The 18,442-nt window shown below is 43.4% G+C and overlaps 1 non-coding gene across 1 annotated transcript; it reads left to right on the plus strand.

Moving 5' to 3' along the window:
- The first annotated feature begins 14,773 nt into the window (after positions 1 to 14,773).
- Positions 14,774 to 14,880, plus strand: LOC128126483 (small nucleolar RNA R71). The gene has a single exon (XR_008224479.1). It is a non-coding gene; the product is annotated as a small nucleolar RNA R71 (small nucleolar RNA).
- The last annotated feature ends 3,562 nt before the right edge of the window (positions 14,881 to 18,442 follow it).

Raw genomic sequence — 18,442 nt, forward strand, 5'->3', positions numbered from 1 at the left:
AGCATAAAGAGAAGGGATTATTCTTACCAAATGTGATGGAAAATCCCAAGATCAGCCCTCAAATCTCGAGTTCTAGAGAGGGAAAATGAGAGAGAAAAGAGTTTGCTCTTTTTGTTGAAAAGAGAGAAAATGAGAGAAATGAGGAGAGAGGAGGCTTTTCTAGCCTTTGACCAATTGTGGGGTTGGAAAAAGGTGTGAAAAGTACAATGAAATGACTAGGTAAGGGCTGATGGGGAATAGTGACATGGAGTGGGTGGTGGAGGTTGCTTGTGTCATAAAATAAAGGAAAGTCAACACTCCATCTTTGTACTTCACCTACTCCCTTTTGGATAAGGTTTTATCCTTAAAACGTGATTAATTAATAGTTTAGGGGCCTTATATGTTAAAATAAAGTTTTGGGTGAAAATCACGTGCTAAAACAATTAAAACCGGGCTTAAAACGCGAATTTAATCGAAAATCGGGAGAAAAAGGCTTCCCAGCGAGGCCTCTCGGTCCTAGGCCGAGGTTCGGTCCCTAGGCCGAGGTTCGGTCATGGTGGTCATGGTGGTTGCTGAGCCGGATGCGAGATGCGAACCAGGAGCGAGAAGCGAAGGGTCCTAGGCCGAGGGTTCGGTCAGAAGCTCAGAAGCGAGGCTCAGAAGCGAAGCTCAGAAGGGAAGGTTCGGTCCTCGGTCCTCAGAAGAGAAGGTTCGGCAAGCCATCAGAAGGGAGGGTTCGGTTAGTCATCAGAAGAGGAAATGGTCAGAACCGAATGAACTGTAGTGAACAGTACCTTCGATTCGGTTCCTCTTCATCAGAAGGTTCGGTTCCTAAGAGGACTTTCGGTTCCTAAGAGGACTTTCGGGTCCTAAGAGGGGTTTCGGTTCTTGAGAGGGGTTTCGGTTCCTTAAGTCCGTTTTTCGCGTGGACTTCCGTTTTTGGGCTGTTTTCGCTAAATTCGAGGGTCGGGATGCCCCGAGTGATTATAGAAAGTTGGGAGAGATTTCGAGAGAGATTTGAGAGAGATTCCACATACTCAGAGAGATTTGGGAGAGATTTGACATTCTTGGAGAGATTTCACATACAAAGAGATATTTGGGAGAGATTTCACATACTTAGAGAGATTTGGGAGAGATTTGACATCCTTGGAGAGATTTCACATATAGAGAGATATTTGGGAGAGATTTCACATTCTTAGAGAGATTTGGGAGAGATTTGACATTCTTGGAGAGATTTCACATACAGAGAGATATTTGGGAGAGATTTCACATACTTAGAGAGATTTAGGAGAGATTTGACATCCTTGGAGAGATTTCACATATAGAGAGATATTTGGGAGAGATTTCACATTCTTAGAGAGATTTGGGAGAGATTTGACATCCTTGGAGAGATTTCACATGTAGAGAGATATTTGGGAGAGATTTCACATTCTTAGAGAGATTTGGGAGAGATTAAGTGAAAACGATTGAGAGAGGTTTCATTGGTGACCTTTTTGAGTGTTTGGTTTCGCAATGCAGGGTCCGTAAGCCCCGTTAAGCCTTGTTTAAGGATCTTGCATACTCCCGATGAGTATGCAACATTGTTTTATCGGTTTGGCTCGCCACGTACCATAGTTTTAGGTTAAGGAGATCTAGATGTACGCACTTTTCAATTTATGATTTCTCAATAGAATAGAGAGTTGTTTAGAAATTACATAACGTAAACTCTAATACTCATGGCAAATTGAGTTGACCGGTTTGACTTGTTGACTTTAGTTGACTTTGACTTGACCGAAAAATGACGGTTGTCACAGCAAGGTTGACTTGGCAAGTCATATGAAGATAGTCGTGGACTCGACGAGTTGGATGAGTTACTCGACGAGTTCGATGAAGATTGACTTAGACTCGATGAGTTGTTCATACAACTCGGCGAGTCGGATGAGTTTTCCCGATTAAAGTAGAGTTTGAGTGAAATAGCTTCATTCCTTCTTAGTTACACGTAAAGTTAGCAACTTTACGTGTTCAAATGGTTCTAGGAGCTTAGATCTACGAGTTAGATGCTCTAGAATGGATTAGAATCGATTGTATGAAATCTGCACGTTAGGACTCGACGAGTTGTTCTTCGGACTCGACAAGTCGAGTCGCGAGTCCCCCGTCTTCTTTGATTTGTGAGTTCAGGGTGAATTAGTGAGTGGGGAAGGGACTCGGTGAGTTAAAATCAGAGTCAGTAATGGAGGGACTCGGCGAGTCTGCACCCTGACTCGGCGAGTCCGATCAACTGGAAGTTGACTTTGACCAGGGAGTTGACTTTGACCAGGGGTAAAACAGTCATCTTAACTTAAGGGCATTTATAAGTACCTGATCTAGTGTTTTTGGGATTTGTAGCCGGATAGTTCTGGAGCAGTAGTCAGCCACTTTTAGAGTTAGCATCTCAGCAGCCAGCATTACGAGGTGAGTTTCCTTCCAATAGGAACGGGTCTACGGCCACAATGCCGACCCATTTAATTAGCAGTAGTTCCGGACCCAGGTCCGATGCAGTAGTTAGAGTGCTTGATGTCTTTATGACTCAAGCATGTTTTGTGTTATGTGTTCCAGACTCCGATCCGATGCAGAATGCGGTATATATGTTCATGCCAGTTGATATGTTTATGCTATGTTATGTTCAGTCAGTTCCGGACTTCGGTCCGATGCAGGGGACAAGGTCCCAGCCAGTTTCGGACTTCGGTCTGATGCAGTCAGTTTCGGACTTCGGTCCGATGCAGATAGTTCCGGACTTCGGTCCGATGCAGTTTCCGGACTGCGGTCCGATGCAGAGGGCAAGGCCCTTTTTAGTTTCCGGACTTCGATCCGATGTAGTTTCCGGACTCGGTCCGATGTAGTTTCCGGATTTCGGTCCGATGCAGTGGGCAAGGCCCAGTATGTGCGTTATATGTTATTGTATGGTATATGGTATTTTGGGGGAGCTCACTAAGCTTCGTGCTTACAGTTTTCAGTTTTGGTTTCAGGTACTTCCACTAGCAAAGGTAAGAGCTCGAGTTGATGGCATCGCACACACAATAGCTTCAGCTTTTTATCCTGGGAGTTTATTTCAGATACTATGATATGTTGATACAATTCTGTTGTCATGACACATCTATTATAACTTTTTGGGATTTGTGACGTACGGTTTCATTATATATTATGGATGATTGTTAGCTTTTAGTACTATTTAAACAAAAAAATTTGGGTCGTTACAAGTTGTTATCAGAGCCTTGGTTTGAGGGATTCAGGCACACTTACAGGTGTGACTGAACTCAAACTTAGGTGAATACGTCACATCGCATGTGATCAGGGTTGAATAATCTCAGAGTGTTGGATTTGGCCCTACTGCGCAACTCTTTTTTGATTCTAACCGTTGTAGGGACGAGTCTCTTACTCGAAGGATTATTCGAGCCTCGTCACATGTGATGGTATGCAGGTGATGACTAATTGGCATTACAAGGAGGCCTTCAGCGGTTGGGGATTGGTTTTGGTTAGGTCAAAGATTTCCCTAGGGCAAGCCTAGGATGAGAGTAGAAGAGATCAGTAGCAGTAGTAGTGACTTGGTGGAGCCGAGGCAGTTCTTGAGGAAAGTACGGATAGATGTGGAAGGTAGTAGGGGCCCATACTACTGGAAGCAGAGGATCCGTACTTAAATCAAGGAAGGCCGAGGCGAGACCAGGAAACCTATAATAATAGTGATCCCTTGAGATATATCAGTGTTTCTAACGTGTAATGTGATGTGTTTTCAGAATGGTCGCCCTAGACCAGTAGGCGAAAGTTCAGGTGCCGGGGAGGGATCAGGATCAGGCTTGGGGGCCGAGCAGTTGGATGAGCAGACTAGGGAGTTTTTCACTTCAGAGGTTACCCGTATCATACTTGAGCAGACTCCTATGATCTTTGGTTCGATCAAGGAGGGTATTTTGGAGTTGATGCATGAGAAGTTGAGCACATTTCGTGCTGAGATGGCGGTCATGATGGGGTCGCGCACACTCACCTTCAGGGAGTTCCGGGATTGTGGAGCTCCAGACTACCATGGGGCACGGGACCCCATTGTGAGTACTAGGTGGTTGGCAGATGTTTCCAATGCGTTCTGCACCAGCAGATGTCCCGAGGGGGACAAGGTCAGATTAGCATCCTGTCTTCTGAAGGACAAGGCACGTGACTGGTGGGAGGAGGTTGGGCATGGTATCGGAGATGACACAGCACTTGATGCTATGACTTGGGCTGATTTTACCACCAGGTTCAGAGCCGAGTTTGCACTAGTTATTGAGGTGAAACAGTTAGCCAGAGAGTTTCAAGACCTTACTCAGACTACAGAGACAGTGGCATAGATTGCCGCCAAGTTCAGAGAGAGGGCTCTTCTTGTTCCTCAGTACGCAGCTGATGAGGAAATGAAGAAGGCCCGTTATCATGAGATGCTGCGGAGTGACATCCGCCAGTTTGTGAGCCAATCCACCTGTAAGACGCTGGATGATATGATTGTGAGGGCGAGAGAGAGAGAGAGAAAGAGATTGATCTTGAGATGGAGAAGAAGAGGAAGCCGGAGGTGACTTGGGGTACAACGAGTTTGGGCAAGAAGCCTAAGGTTTCGGATCATAGGTCCAGAGGTCACCATAGCCACGGTCAGTGTGGCAAATGTGGGAAATTGCACGATGGGGCGTGCAAGGTAGGGAGTTTCGGCTGCTACAAGTGCAGTCGGACGGGGCATATGAGCAGAGATTGTACAGCTTCTATCACTGCCACCGCAGCATTAGATCTGATTTGCTTCCATTGCAATCAGAGGGGACATAAAAATTCCCAGTGCCCGAGCTTAGACGCAGTGGTGAAGGTGTCAGCACCTGCCCCAGCTACATTGAGGATTATGGACGGTCGTCAGGGCCGGGCCGAGGCGCCAGTGGCGAAGAGTAGAGCTTTTCAGATGATAGCAGAGGAGGCGTGAGCGACTCCTGACATGGTGACGGGTATGTAATTTCCTTTTATCTTTGCATTTATTATTTATTGTTTCTAATGTTATATGTTTGCGTATAGGGTCGTTCTTAGTGAACGACATTTCAGCTACAATGTTATTTGAGTCGAGGCTACCCTAATGCTTGTCTCTCTTGTGCATAGCAAGGGTTTAGCAGAGCTCCAGGGGAGCTGGATTGTCCACTCGAGGTGGAGATAGCCGATGATAGGACCGTCAGGGTCACGAGGGTGCATAAGGCATGCTCGTTGCAGTTATTCGATGAGCAGTTTTCGGTAGACCTGGTCCCTATTCCTTTGCGAGGACACAAGGTCATAGTAGGCATGGATTGGCTAAGCCCCATTGGGGTGCTGATTGATTGCGAGTTGCAGCTAGTGAGGGTTCACACTCCCAGTGAGGGAGAGTTAGTGATTCAGGTCGAGAGGCAACAGCACGGACCGATTCTTTGTTCAGCAGCGAGAGCGAGGTGCTACTTCCAGCAGGGTTGCGCAGGTTATGTCGCATATGCGATGGACACCCGGGATAAGGGTAACACGACAATAGAGGATGTAGCAATGGTGCGAAAGTACCCAAACGTATTTCCATAAGAAATGCCTGGGATACCTCTAGAGAGACAGGTTGAGTTCAGGATTGATCTGGTTCCTGGTGCGGCTCCGATAGCCAAGGCACCGTATCGGTTGGCTCCTCCATAGATGCAGGAGTTGTCTACGCAGCTGCAGGAGCTGCTAGACAAGGGTTTCATCAGACTGAGTAGCTCACCATGGGGAGCCCCGATCCTGTTTGTAAAGAAGAAGGATGGCTCACACCGTATGTGCATAGAGTACCGGGAGTTGAACAAGGTAACAGTGAAGAACCGTTACCCACTCCCGAGGATAGATGACTTGTTCGATGAGCTTCAGTGAGCATCTTGGTTTTCTAAGATTGATCTGCACTCTAGTTATCATCAGATGTGGGTTAGGGGTGAGGATGTTTAGAAGACAGCTTTTAGGACCCGTTATGGTCATTATGAGTTTATGGTGATGCGGTTTGGACTCACCAACGCTCCAGCCGCATTCATGGATCTAATGAACCGCGTATCCAGGCCGATGTTAGATCGGTCTGTGATAGTATTCATCGATGACATCTTGGTTTACTCCAAGACCCAATAGCAGCATGAGGAGCACCTAAGAGAGGTGCTAGAGACACTGAGGAGGGAGAGACTTTTTGCGAAGTTCTCCAAGTGCGAGTTCTGGTTGCACGAGGTGCAATTCCTTGGTCACCTCGTCAACCAAAAGGGTATTCTAGTGGATCCGGCCAAAATCGAGGTCGTAATGCAGTGGGAGGTCTCGAGGTCTTCATCTGAGATTCAGAGCTTCCTAGGATTGGCAGGGTACTACAGGAGATTCATCCAGGATTTCTCCAAGATAGCAGTTCCACTCACCCAACTAACCAAGAAGTCATTGGTGTTTCGTTGGGGGCCTGAGCAGCAGGCGACATTCGAGACTCACAGACAGTGATTGTGCGAGGCACCGATTCTGACCCTGCCAGAAGGAGTGGATGATTTTGTAGTCTACTGTGATGCCTCGATCACAGGTATGGGAGTAGTGTTGATGCAGCAGGGGCATGTGATAGCTTATGCCTCTAGACAGTTGAAGCCTCACGAGGCTAACTATCTGACACATGATTTGGAGCTGGAGGCAGTGGTGTTTGCCCTCAAGATTTGGAGACACTACCTCTATGGGCTTCGTTGTACCATCTAATGGATCACAAGAGTCTGAGATACCTCATGGACCATCTGAACCTTAACATGAGACAGCGTCAGTGGTTAGATGTGGTGAAGGATTACAATTGTAGATCCTTTATCACCCGGGGAAGGCCAACGTAGTGGCCGACGCCCTAAGCACCAAGGCGATAGCGGCCCCGATCAGGGATATATGCCTGAGGATGACAGTGATTACTCCATTGTTGGAGCAGATCAGGGAGGCACAGGTCGAGGGCCTCAAGGAGGAGATGCAGAAGTCTGAGAGGATCATGGGCCGAGTAACTTCCTTTGATTATGACAGTCGGGGATTGTTGACCCTTCATGGGAGGGTTTGGGTACCGTACTGGGGTGGAGTACGGCAGGTGTTGATGGACGAGGCCCATAAGTCTCGATTTTCCATTCACCCAGGGGCGACGAAGATGTACAGAGATCTTCAACCCGACTATTGGTGGCCCTGCATGAAGCGGGATGTCGCCTGGTATGTGGAGAGATGCCTGCCCTGCAGGAAGGTCAAGGCAGAGCACCAGAGACCCCACGAAAAGATGCAGCCATTAGACATCCCCGTATGGATTTTTGACCCATCATTGGAGGGTTTGGGTATCGTACTGGGGAGGAGTACGACAGGTGTTGATGGACGAGGCCCATAAGTCTCGATTTTCCATTCACCCAGGGGCGACGAAGATGTACAGAGATCTTCGACCTGACTATTGGTGGCCCTGCATGAAGCGGGATGTCACCTGGTATGTGGAGAGATGCCTGACGTGCAAGAAGGTCAAGGCAGAGCACTAGAGACCCCACGACAAGATGCAGTCGTTAGACATCCCCGTATGGAAATGGGAGGACATTACCATGGATTTTATCACTAAGCTTCCTAGGACTGCACGGGGAGTGGATTCGATTTGGGTCATAGTGGATCGGCTGACCAAGAGCGCACATTTTATACTGATCTAGGAGAGCATATCAGTTGAGAAGCTAGCCGACATCTATGTGCGCGAGGTAGTGGCACGACACGGAGTGCCTGTTTCGGTAGTGTCAGATCAAGAAGTCCGTTTTACTTCCAGATTTTGGAAGCGGTTTCATGACGAGATGGGGACTTGATGTGCACAAAAGTACTCACTAATTTTAATATTTATAACCTAACAAACTTAACTATCTATGCACTTATAGGCAGTGTACCTAGTCAGATTATAGTATAGCTTGGGTAAGTCGGGTGTCGATCACAGGGAACGGTGTTCTAATTAATTTACTTACTATTAAATTAACCTAATTTATTAACAAATTTAATAAAGGGTTTTATCTGATTTTACAAGATCAGATGAACTTAAATCCAATTCAATAAGTAAAAACACATACTCTTGTTTAAATTGAATCCACTTTTCCCTTATGGCTAGCTAACAATTACGGATTACTAAGTTGGTTTTTAATTATATTAGTAATTTAGTTCTATCTTACCAATAATTAACTAATTCATGTCAAACCATGTATGTTCACACATAATTAAACACAGAACTAATTATAGTTGTAAATATGCTATATAAGATTTGTTGTGTAAACGCAATTATGATCACAATTCTCGTTCTCTAGCACAGCTAAACTTTTATTTATTCTAATTACTAACTAAGATTGGTCAATCCTAGCTCTAACAATTCAATGTTCACTAAATTATTAGGTACACAGGTTCATGCAGTTCAATGGTCACTAAGCTACACAGAACATGTAATTAAGCAATTATATAAACAAATATTAACATGCTAGGTCATACAAATCAAACACAAGCAAATTTTCACCAACTAAGCTTAATCCATAATCATATAACTATTCATAAGTTCAAAGCTTCATCTAGCTAAACAAGAGTAGCTAGATTCAGCTGCTCATCATAGTAATTAAACTAACACAGCTAAAACTAATGAAAGACATGTTCTAAAAATAAACCTTTACTTCTTTTGGTGTTGAAAACCCTCTTCCAGAACCTTTCTTTCGTTCTTATTTGTCTCCTGGAACTCTTTTTCTTCTGTTAAAAGTCTCCCTTTTCGTAATAATCAGCAGAACTTATATAATCCTTAAAAACTCGCGCCACGTCATGGCCAGGTTGCGCCACGTCGTGGGCTTCAAGCAATCCGTATCCTTCAAGGAAATCCTCCGTGTCGCGATGCTTATCTTCTGGAACACCCATGCCACGTCGTGGGCTTCATCGCCACGTCGTGAATTTAGTTCTTATCGTGAATTTATTATTTTCTTGTCTTCCAAGCCTCCCATGTTCCCCATTTTGCCACCTTTGGTCCCTTTCTTCGAAAATCCTTTGTATTAACTGAAAATAACAATTTAAACTCATAAGTATCATTATTCTAAACATATTATCAATTTATTAATAAAAATGTACTTAAATACTGCCTAAAAATAAGTGTAAATATGGCAATATCAAAATACCCCACACTTAGGCTTTGTTTGCCCTCAAGCAAATTTCAACTTAATTCTTAATTACTAAAACTACACAGAACAATCCGACTCTAGTTCAACCATTATGCCAAAACCTCAACGCATGCATTTGTGTCTAAAATTCTCCTAAAGTACCCCCATACTTTAAATACTCACAATCTTCATAAACACTCGCCCACTTTTTCCGAACAATGCTCATTTTATGCAACCCTCTGAATCCATCCGCAGAAAACCTCCTAACCTCAAGGTATTTTTAGTTGAGCAACCTAAGCATACATAAACTAGAATTACAATTTTTCGATACCACTATGGAGCTCTTTTTCGGAATTCTTCAATTCTTTGACATTTGATCTCTAGTTTCTTTGAATTCACCACCATTGTTGATTTGACTTCTGGTATCTTCAATTTTCTTAAGAATTTTGATCTTTTGATCACTTTTCTTTCCGTAATTCTTTCTCTCTTTTGTTTTTTACACATGTACCCTTTTTTTTCACTCAAAACCTACATGCTTAAGCAGAGGCGCTCAACCTCAACCTTTATTGGTTAATGATAATAATTTTCCTGGATACATTTCAGGTTTAGGCTGCTAAACATATTTCATCCCTCAAACCAAGCGGGGTTATGTTTTTGTTCCATGATTTCACTAAAATAAGGGAGGCCACAAATGCACTATAACGTGTATTGGCTCAACTAAACATTTGAACTTTCATCGGATCATCCCGCATAATACTAGCAATTATAGCTCAAATTATTATTACTAGATTCAATTAATTTTAATTGTAATTTCAAAATTTTCTAGCAATTTACTTTTTCTACCCCTACCCCACACTTATTTCATACAATGCCCTCATTGTATGTATAAAAACAAATCAAAATTAAAGATAAGGGAGAAAAAGGAACAGACTCCCCTGGGATAGTGGCGTGAGCATCTCCAAAAGCGTCGACAATGTACAATTGGACTTCCAAAAATAGAAACTTGGTGTAGAACTGGTTGAATACGTAAATAAACCACGAACCGAACTCAAAACGTCAATTCGTCAAAGTGTGTATTTGTAAGGAAAAATGTAGAAATGATAAACTAGATCACGTCGTGAAATGGGTTGAAACCGCGAACACCAAAAAGCTAAACTACTATAAATTGCAAGAGCGCCACGACGTGGCACAAGGAGTCCACGTCGTCGAAACTGAACCTCGGCAGAAAATGACTTGTTTGCTTTATTTACTCTAGCAGCTTTGACCAATGGCTAACTGGTTTCCGACGCTTCTATGCAAATATATTTCCCAACTATAACCTCTCTCCTAATAGACCCCACACTTATCTTGAATTGTGGTTCCGACTCACGACTCTAAGCTTCTTTGACTAGACAAACACGACTCGAAAGTTAACCTTCTATGCTCCTTAGAATTCCAACGCTAATCTGAAAAATTAGATCAACCCAAAAGAAAAATAAAGTAACATAATAGTCTTAATAAAGTTTTACATCACACACTAAGTTAACATAAAAAAAAAACTACTCAAAAACAGAACAAATAAAATCAATCATCATCTTGATCTTGTGCTCCACTCGGCCCTGCTCCATCATCTTGCGGACGCCATAGCTCCTCCCATGTCGGAAAATAAGGATACTGTGGTGGCATAGAAGGTGGTCGGGTCACACCCAAATGTGTATAGATACCCTCAGTAAGCTGGGTATGGTAAATAGCATGACCTCGTAGATTATCCAAATACGTTCCCACCCGACTCTGAAAAGGGTCGGTGGGCACTCCCTGCACATACTGCGAAGCAGCATGCTCTCGTTCGACCTCTCCTCTAGCCCGCACATTCCGACGCCTCGGCCTGGCTGGTGGCTGCTGTCCCGGCTGCACTTCCTCCTGTTCGTCATCGATCGGTGGTATAACAAAGCGACCCCCGATATTCACCACCGCGCGCATCACACCCAAGACTTGAATGGTCAAGTCTGTGTCCGGGAATCGAGTGAGATTCCTCACAAAGTCATGGGTCAAAATTTGATATGACCTAGCCAGTCGAGTAACCAAATGCCCCCCAGTAATCGGGCTCCCAGGCCTAGAATTGGCCACTTTCTTCCCCATAAACCTTGCCAACATATAAGGAAAATCACAACAAACCCCTGGGGTAATAAGTGTCCATAAATAAAATAGATTCTGGATAGGGACCTTATCACCATGATGCTTGTGATTGATGGAAAACGTGATAAGGCGGTGCAAAAATCGGAAAACAGGATTCCGTATTTGTGACTCACTCGAGTCACGAGTGTTGTACTCATGGTTAGAAATGCCCCGCCAAAACTGCACATCCAAAGTACCCGGAGTAAAATCCCGCACACATCCAAGCAAGAAAGGAATAAAAAATGGAGATTGCGTCTCCACTTCCGTATAGAGCCCCATACGCCAAGCAAACTCCCGAAGACTACACTTACGATATACACCTCCAAGACGAAACACAAGTGCCCTATTGTAGGTGACATCAAGGGTGCGCTCTTCAAAACAAACGGTAGAGAAAAATTCTACCGACAATTCCCGGAACACGGGTTCTTGAATAGCGAATAAATTCCTCCAGCCGTGACAAGTGAACGAAAATTGATCTCCAACATAAGTCTTCGACCAATAACGGTCCAGCTCCACTACCATTCCCACTCTACCAAGCCATCCCCAATCAATAATTGGGGCTATTGCAAACTCCCTATTGTATAGCCATCCAAGCCGATTCTCGTAGGTTGTTAGCAACGGTCGGGGAATGTTTTGAGGAAACTGGTATAAAGGATGTATGCTTGCTACATCTATCGGGTCCTCTTCCTGCTGGACAGCTCGTCGTGGTCCTATTCTGCAAACAAAAGCAAAGCAAAGCAGCAAACAAATAACACATTAAAACATATATAAATGGTCTGCCAGAAGTCACGACGTGGCCAGGATGCGCCACGTCGTGGGTCACGTCGAACCCAGATTCTGAACCGGTCATGTTTACGTGCGATTTCCATAAAAATAATTCTTGGGGTTTGTTCCTATGGACTTTTAAATAACATGCAAACTAAAATCGGACACTAGATTCAACCAATTTCGTGAATCATTCAAACCCTAATCACGAAAACTTGAAATTGGAAGAAGTAATTGCAAAATAATGAGTAAAACACATACCAAATGGAGTAATTAGCAAGATCTTGCAATGAATTTGGAAGAATAATAAGAAATTGGCAGCAGGGTCGTGATGTTCCCGTGAGCGCGGCAATCTTCCAAGTGGGGGATAAGGGGTTTCTCGGTCAAAGGGTTTTAAGCGATTGGTCCCCCCCCCCCTGATTTTTAAAGGTCACGACGTGGCGGGCTCTGCCCACGTCGTGGGCCTTAAATTTCCTAAGATCACGAATTATAGTTTAACCCACGACGTGGCTGGCTATGCCCACGTCGTGGGAGTTGTCAGATGCCAAATTTTAATAATATTCATCTTATTAACTAATTTCTTTGCAAATCATTCATTATTTAAAGTCCCCTACAGCTATTTCTCTGCTTATTACCGGTTTTTAGATGATGAATTGATGTCTTTCCTAATTAAAAAGAAAATAAAAAAAAGAAAAAAATTGCAAACCAAACTCGGGTTGCCTCCCGAGAAGCGCTTCTTTTTCTTGGAGTCTTGAGCTGGACTCCGTTCCTTCTACGTTGACTCTTCGGAAGAGTCTACCACCAGGATCTTTTGTTCCTTGAACCGCCGTTTATAGGCTTGAACTCTCCTTTTATACGCCTTCTTTGAATTTTCTTTTTTTGCTTTTCCATCTTCTTCATGCTTTCGTTTTGTGCCCTTTGTGTGTTCCTTGCTCTCTATAGCGATCCCCTCTTCTTTCACCACCGGCCTTGTTACTTTTGAAGTGACTTCCTCTTCATCACTTGTCATTTCCTCATCCTCTTTGCTCACCCAAGAAGGTGGGTTCTTGTAAGCTATGACTTCAATCAAATACGGAACAGATGCCCTTGGTTTTGTCCTCTTGTCTTGATGAACTACCTTTATCTCTTCTTCCATAAGCTTTTCCAACTCTTCTAGTTCATTCTCCTCATTAATCGTGAACACCTCTTCTTTATCTTCTTGAAAGTCATTTCTTATCCCGAAGACTTCTTGTTCATCCCCAACCCTCAAAGTGAGCTTTGACTCGTGGATATCAACCAGGGCACCAGCAGTGTTAAGCAATGGCCGACCAAGGATTATCGGAACATCCGTGTCTTCTTTCATGTCCAAGATTACAAAATCTATTGGAAAAACAAATTTTCCAATTTTCACCAAAATATCCTCCACTATGCCTCGGGGTTGTGTCATCGAACGATTTGCTATGTGGATCTTCATTTTTGTAGCCTTCATCTTCTGAATCTCCAATTTTTGATAAAATGAAAAAGGCATTAGATTAATGCTAGCCCTGGAATCGGCTAAAGCATTAACCTTCATTTTATTCCCAAACTCGCATGGAAGAGTGAGGCGTCCAGGATCCCCCATCTTTTCTGGTGTTTCTCCCAACACAACTTTTGAAATTTGCTCACTTAGAATTACTGTAGACTGCTTCTTTAATTGCCTTCGCGTATCTATCAAGTCTTGTAGTAATTTCTGGTTCTCGGACGCTTTGGATAAGGACTCAACAAAGGGAGTATTAATTGGAATCCTTTTCACATGCTTCACAAACTCTAAATGTTCCTTCTCCAGTTGACTAAGTGTTGCACGGGTGGGAAATGGCATAGGTGGATGATAATCTGGAATAGGCTCAAAAGATTTTTGCTCAGACTTGCGCCACGTCATGGTGAGAGGTGTGCCACGTCGTGGCGATCCTGGTTCAGCATTCTCTCCATTTTCGATTCTTGATTTCTTGGGCTGCTGCGGTTGTTCTTCCAACGCCTCCAGGAACTCGGATATTGTATCTTCTTCAGTATCGATGGCCATTACGTGAGATTGGGCTTTTACTTCGGGATTCTTCGGGGACAATTTTTCATGGACTAAAGTGGCTAGTTGACCAAATTGTACTTCAAGGTTATGGATGGAGGCTTGCTGGTTTTTTATCAATGTTTGTTGTTCCATGATAGTGGAATCCGCGGCATCATGTCTCTTTTCCGAAGTCTCCATAAACTTCATCAAAATGGTCTCTAGGTCGGGTTTCTTCTCGATTGGTGGCTGCTCCTTTTGGTAAAAGCCTCGACCTGTCTGCTTATACTTCTCTTCCTTTTGCTTTTTATACTCTTCATATGGCAGCCACTCCCTCTTTGGTTTCCTCCAGTCGTCATCAAACTTATCCCCACTAGAGTAGCACACTTGAGCTTTTCTGTTCCTAAACTCATCCATATTGCAGTCCTTGGTCAAGTGTGGACCACTGCATCGCTCGCACCCCACTCTTATGGCATGTATCGACTGGTCCATTTGTGTTATCCGGCGATCCATGTTATTTAGCATGGCCATGACAGCTGCAATGTCTTCAGTTTGGGCCCCTCCACCGCCTTTACTTCCGTCTTGCCTCGGGTTATGGTATTCGCGGGAGTGTTTCGCGAATTCTTCGATGAGCTCCTTGACTTCCCTTGGATTTTTCTTTGTCAACGGTCCTTGAGAATCAAGGAGTTGTCTTGTCATTACATTGACCCCATCATAAAAGATTGACATCTCTTGCTGCACATTTAGGTCATGTTGAGGGCAATTTCTGAGTAAGCCCTTGTACCGCTCCCATGCTTCGTATAGTGACTCCCCCGGTTGTTGCTCAAAGTTGGCTATCGCCTTCTTGAGTTTGGCTATCTTGGATGGCGGGCAGAACTGGTCCAGGAATTGCTCACGCATTTGAGCCCAAGTGGTGATTGTACCTGGTGGGAGTGCTTTTATCCACTCCTTAGCAGCTCCTTTGAAAGTGATGGGAAGCATCCTAAGCAAGACTGTATTTCTGGTGACATTTGGGACATTGAAGTAATCCGCAATGTCGTTGACTTCGTCTAGATGCTTAAAAGCATCCTCATGCTCCTTTCCGAAAAATGGAATGTCCTTCAGTGCTGTCAATATGTGTCCCTTCAGCTCGAATGTGGCAGTGGCAGGAATTGCGGGTTGGACTAACCCAGGACCCATATCATCTCGGATCCGCTTTTTGTATGCTCCCATGGACATTTCTTCAATTGCTGCCATCTCGTTCCTTGGCTCGTTTTCGGGTTCACTTGTGTGTTCTTCAAATTCTGGCTCGGTATCGCTTTCGGACTCGGTTTGCACAGGTGTGTGATCCAAATGTTCAAGATTGCTCTTGTGCTTCGCTGATGAACTGGACTCTCCTGTCTTCTTTCCCGACTTCCTAGAAAAGGCTGACTTCAATTCTTGCAAGGGCGTCTTTTTCTTGTGAAGTGCAGATTCGGGGTCTTCTAGTGGTGGCACCAAGTGTGTGTTTGAGCTTCTGGTCATGAACTCCTGCAACTTGCTAAACTAAAACGTAAAACTGAACTAAAATAAGAAAAACTAACTACCAACTAAAAAAAAATTTTAAAATTTTTTTGCCTGTCCACGTCGTGCCAAGTATGTGGCCACGTCGTGGACTCTGTAAAAAAAAATTATTTTGCTGAAAAATTAACTTTTTGTGGCTGTGACTCCACAAGAAGGATCTATTAATTTAATGCAAATAAATAAACTAAAAACTAAGCCGTTCCCCGGCAACGGCGCCAAAAACTTGATTTGCACAAAAGTACTCACTAATTTTAATATTTATAACCTAACAAACTTAACTATCTATGCACTTATAGGCAGTGTACCTAGTCAGATTATAGTATAGCTTGGGTAAGTCGGGTGTCGATCACAGGGAACGGTGTTCTAATTAATTTACTTACTATTAAATTAACCTAATTTATTAACAAATTTAATAAAGGGTTTTATCTGATTTTACAAGATCAGATGAACTTAAATCCAATTCAATAAGTAAAAACACATACTCTTGTTTAGATTGAATCCACTTTTCCCTTATGGCTAGCTAACAATTACGGATTACTAAGTTGGTTTTTAATTATATTAGTAATTTAGTTCTATCTTACCAATAATTAACTAATTCATGTCAAACCATGTATGTTCACACATAATTAAACACAAAACTAATTATAGTTGTAAATATGCTATATAAGATTTGTTGTGTAAACGCAATTATGACCACAATTCTCGTTCTCTAGCACAACTAAACTTTTATTTATTCTAATTACTAACTAAGATTGGTCAATCCTAGCTCTAACAATTAAATGTTCACTAAATTATTAGGTACACAGGTTCATGCAGTTCAATGGTCACTAAGCTACACAGAACATGTAATTAAGCAATTATATAAACAAATATTAACATGCTAGGTCATACAAATCAAACACAAGCAAATTTTCACCAACTAAGCTTAATCCATAATCATATAAATATTCATAAGTTCAAAGCTTCATCTAGCTAAACAAGAGTAGCTAGATTCAGCTGCTCATCATAGTAATTAAACTAACACAGCTAAAACTAATGAAAGACATGTTCTAAAAATAAACCTTTACTTCTTTTGGTGTTGAAAACCCTCTTCCAGAACCTTTCTTTCGTTCTTATTCGTCTCCTGGAACTCTTTTTCTTCTGCCAAAAGTCTCCCTTTTCGTAATAATCAGCAGAACTTATATAATCCTTAAAAACTCGCGCCACGTCGTTGCCAGGTTGCGCCACGTCGTGGGCTTCAAGCAATCCGTATCCTTCAAGGAAATCCTCCGCGTCGCGATGCTTATCTTTTGGAACACCCATGCCACATCGTGGGCTTCATCGCCACGTCGTGAATTTAGTTCTTATCGTGAATTTATTATTTTCTTGTCTTCCAAGCCTCCCATGTTCCCCATTTTGCCACCTTTGGTCCCTTTCTTCGAAAATCCTTTGTATTAACTGAAAATAACAATTTAAACTCATAAGTATCATTATTCTAAACATATTATCAATTTATTAATAAAAATGTACTTAAATACTGCCTAAAAATAAGTGTAAATATGGCAATATCAGGACTCGTCTTTATTTTAGCACCGCTTTCCACCCCCAGACGGACGGGCAGACCGAGAGGACGATTCAGACTCTCGAGGACATGCTCCGGGCATGTGTTCTATATTTCGGTGGTAGTTGGGATACGTATCTTCCACTAGCGGAATTTTCATATAACAACAGTTACCACGCTAGTATTGACCGTCCTCCTTTCGAGATGCTTTATGGAAGGAAGTGCAGGACCCTGATTTGTTGGGGCGAGGTCGGTCAGCGAGTGATCGGGAGCACCGTAGTGGTGCTCAACACCATACAGTTGATCCAGCAGGTTCGTAGCAGACTGCAGACTGCACAGAGTAGGCAGAAGAGTTACGCCGAAAGGAGGCATTCGGACTCGGATTTTTAGGTGGGCGATATGGTCCTCCTGAACGTATCACCTTGGAAGCATGTTATCAGGTTTCAGAAGGGGGGCAAGCTGGGCTCCAGGTTCATTGGTTCTTTTAGGGTTTTGGCCTGGGTGGGTCGGGTTGCTTATTGGTTGGATCTTCTGGCAGAGCTTAGCCAGATCCACAACACTTTCCATGTTTCTCAGTTGAGAAAGTGTTTGGTGGACGAGTCAACAATTGTACCCATGGAGGATATTCAGGTTGATAGCAGCCTGAATTATATAGAGAGACCAGTTGTGATCTTAGATCGAAAGACGAAGACCTTGAGGAACAAGGTGGTTCAGTTAGTGAAGGTGCAGTGGCAGCACCGAAAGGGTTCAGAGTGGACGTGGGAGTCCGAGGGGGACATGAGGGAGCATTATCCAGAATTATTTTCAGATTCAGCAGCAGCAGCAGACTTCGAGGACGAAGTCTAAGATAAGTGGGGGAGAGTTGTAACGCCTCATTTCTGGTATGTGATTTAAATAAATTATTTCCATTTCTTAAGGGGTACTTGACGAGTCTGTAGCCCGACTCGTCGAGTAGAGACGGGACGATCACGCAAATTGAGTTGTCTACTCGACGAGTCCATACGCTGGGACTCGGCGAGTCCGCGTGTCTCGATGAAGCCCTGATTTTAAGGGTTTGCACCTTATTTAAACACATTAATGCGCCCCAACCTCGCCTCCATCACCCTCAGAGAATCCTTTACCGAACCCTAGCCCCCTTAAAGAGTGTATGAGTGATTGTTACTTTTTGAAGGAACTTTTGGAGCAAATAGAAGAAGAAGAAGGTTGAAGAGTTCAAGGAAGAGGAGGTAGATCCAGAACACACTCATTTGTGGTCATCTTTTCTAGTATTAAAGTCTCCATCTTTCTTATTAATCTAGTAGATCTTGTTTGTCTCCAAATTGTTGCTCTTAA

Source organism: Lactuca sativa, chromosome 5, assembly GCF_002870075.4.
Source record: "Lactuca sativa cultivar Salinas chromosome 5, Lsat_Salinas_v11, whole genome shotgun sequence".
Lineage (NCBI taxonomy): Eukaryota > Viridiplantae > Streptophyta > Magnoliopsida > Asterales > Asteraceae > Lactuca > Lactuca sativa.